Genomic DNA, 3,582 nt, shown 5'->3' with positions numbered 1-3,582 from the left:
AAGAACAAGTATTGCAGTATATTGTATTTCAGATGTAAAGAATGGACCAGCATCCACAGTTCACTAGTGGTGTCTCTCCGATAAGAAATAGCATGTTGGGTGAACAAATTACAGTTGGGAAATTGACAAATAAAGAAGACATAACAATGCACATACATATATCATGATGAGTACTATGAGATTTAATCAGGGCATTACGACAAAGTACATAGACCGCTATCCAGCATGCATCTATGCCTAAAAAGTCCACCTTCAGGTTATCATCCGAACCCCTTCTAGTATTAAGTTGCAAACAACAGACAATTGCCTTAAGTATGGTGCGTAATGTAATCAACACAAATATCCTTAGACAAAGCATCGATGTTTTATCCCTAGTGGCAACAGCACATCCACAACCTTAGAACTTTCTGTCACTGTCCCGCGATTCAATGGAGGCATGAACCCACTATCGAGCATAAATACTCCCTCTTGGAGTTACAAGTATCAACTTGGCTAGAGCCTCTACTAGCAACGGAGAGCATGCAAGAAAATAAACAACATATATGATAGATTGATAATCAACTTGACATAGTATTCAATATTCATCGGATCCCAACAAACACAACATGTAGCATTACAAATAGATGATCTTGATCACGATAGGCAGCTCACAAGATCTAACATGATAGCACAATGAGGAGAAGACAACCATCTAGCTACTGCTATGGACCCATAGTCCAGGGGTGAACTACTCACACATCGATCCGGAGGCGATCATGGTGATGAAGAGACCTCTGGGAGATGATTCCCCTCTCCGGCAGGGTGCCGGAGGCGATCACCTGAATCCCCCGAGATGGGATTGGCGGCGGTGGCGTCTCTGGAAGGTTTTCAGTATCGTGGCTCTCGGTACTGGGGTATTCGCGACGAAGGCTTTAAGTAGGCGGAAGGGCGGAGTTGGAGGGCTGACGGGGGCCCCACACCATAGGGCGGCGCAGCCCCCCCCCGCCAGGCCGCGCGGCCCTGTGGTGTCGGCGCCCCGTCGCCCCACTTCGTTTCTCCCTCGGTCTTCTGGAAGCTTCGTGGAAAAATAAGACCATGGGCGTTGATTTCGTCCAATTCCGAGAATATTTCCTTTGTAGGATTTCTGAAACCAAAAACAGCAGAAAACAACAACTGGCTCTTCGGCATCTCGTCAATAGGTTAGTGCCGGAAAATGCATAATAATGACATAAAGTGTATATAAAACATGTGAGTATCATCATAAAAGTAGCATGGAACATAAGAAATTATGGATACGTTTGGGACGTATCAAGCATCCCCAAGCTTAGTTCCTACTCGCCCTCGAGTAGGTAAACGATAACAAGGATAATTTCTGAAGTGACATGCTATCATAATCTTGATCAATACTATTGTAAAGCATATGAGATGAATGCAGCGATTCGAAGCAATGCTAAAGACAATGAGTAAACAATTGAATCATATAGCAAAGACTTTTCATGAATAATACTTTCAAGACAAGCATCAATAAGAATTGCATAAGAGTTACTCATAAAGCAATAGATTCTTAGTAGAAAGCTTTGAAACAACACAAAGGAAGATATAAGTTTCAGCAGTTGCTTTCAACTTCAACATATATATCTCATGGATAATTGTCAACACAAAGTAATATAACAAGTGCAATAGGTAAACATGTAAGAATCAATGCACACAGTTGATACAAGTGTTTGCTTCTGGGATAGAAAGAATAGGTAAACTGACTCAACAATAAAGTAAAAGATTGGCCCTTCGCAGAGGGAAGCATGGATTACTATTTTTGTGCTAGAGCTTTTCATTTTGAAAACGTAGAAACAATTTTGTCAACGGTAGTAATAAATCATATGTGTTATGTATAAGATATCTTATAAGTTGCAAGCCTCATGCATAGTATACCAATAGTGCTTGCACCTTGTCCTAATTAGCTTGGATTAACATGGATTATCATTGCATAGCATATGTTTCAACCAAGTGTCACAAAGGGGTACCTCTATGCCGCCTGTACAAAGGTCTAAGGAGAAAGATCGCATTTGATTTCTCGTTTTTGATTATTCTCAACTTAGACATCCATACCGGGACAACATAGACAAGAGATATGGACTCCTCTTTAATGCATAAACATTCAACAACAGATAATATTCTCATAAGAGATTGAGGATTGATTGTCCAAACTGAAACTTCCACCATGGATCATGGCTTTAGTTAGCGGCCCAATGTTCTTCTCTAACAATATGCATACTCAAACCATTTGATCATGAAAATCGCCCTTACTTCAGACAAGACGAACATGCATAACAACTCACATGATATTCAACAAAGGTGTAAGTTGATGGCGTCCCCAGAAACATGGTTAACCGCTCAACAAGCAACTTATTAAGAAATAAGAGACATAATTACATATTCTTCACCACAATAGTTTTTAAGGCTATTTTCCCATGAGCTATATATTGCAAAGACAAATGATAGAATTTTTAAAGGTAGCACTCAAGTAATTTACTTTGGAATGGCAGAGAAATACCATGTAGTAGGTAGGTATGGTGGACACAAATGGCATAGTTTTTGGCTCAAGGATTTGGATGCACGAGAAGAATTCCCTCTCAATACAAGGCTAGGCTAGCAAGGTTGTTTGAAGCAAACTCAAGTATAAAACGGTGCAGCAAAATTTACATATGAACATATTGTAAGCATTATAAGACTCTACGCTGTCTCCTTGTTGTTCAAACACCTTAACCAGAAAATATCTAGACTCTAGAGAGACCAATTGATACGTCTCCGACGTATCGATAATTTCTTATGTTCTATGCCATATTATTGATGATACCTACATGTTTCATGCACACTTTATGTCATATTCGTGTATTTTCTGGAACTAACCTATTAACAAGATGCCGAAGTGCCAGTTCCTGTTTTCTGCTGTTTTAGGTTTCAGAAATCCTAGTAACGAAATATTCTCGGAATTGGACGAAACGAAGACCCAGAGGCCTATTTTTCCACGGAGCTTCCAAAAGACCGAAGAACATACGAAGTGGGGCCACGAGGTGGCGACACCACAAGGCGGCGCGGCCTAGGGGGCCCGCGCCGCCCTATGGTGTGGCCCCCTCGTCTGGCCCCGACTCTGCCCTTCCGCCTACTTAAAGCCTCCGTCGCGAAACCCCTGATGCGAAAAACCACGATACGGAAAACCTTACCGAGACGCCGCCGCCGCCGATCCCATCTCGGGGGATTCTGGAGATCTCCTCCGGCACCCTGCCGGAGAGGGGATTCATCTCCCGGAGGACTCTACACCGCCATGGTCGCCTCCGGAGTGATGAGTGAGTAGTTCACCCCTGGACTATGGGTCCATAGCAGTAGCTAGATGGTTGTCTTCTCCTCATTGTGCTTCATTGTTGGATCTTGTGAGCTGCCTAACATGATCAAGATCATCTATCCGTAATACTCTATGTTGTGTTTGTCGGGATCCGATGGATAGAGAATACCATGTCATGTTAATTATCAAGTTATTACATATGTGTTGTTTATGATCTTGCATGCTCTCCGTTACTAGTAGAGGCTCGGCCAAGTTTTTATTTT

This window comes from Lolium rigidum, chromosome 2 (assembly GCF_022539505.1).
Source record: "Lolium rigidum isolate FL_2022 chromosome 2, APGP_CSIRO_Lrig_0.1, whole genome shotgun sequence".
Classification (NCBI taxonomy): domain Eukaryota; kingdom Viridiplantae; phylum Streptophyta; class Magnoliopsida; order Poales; family Poaceae; genus Lolium; species Lolium rigidum.
Note: the sequence above shows the minus strand (reverse complement) of the source record.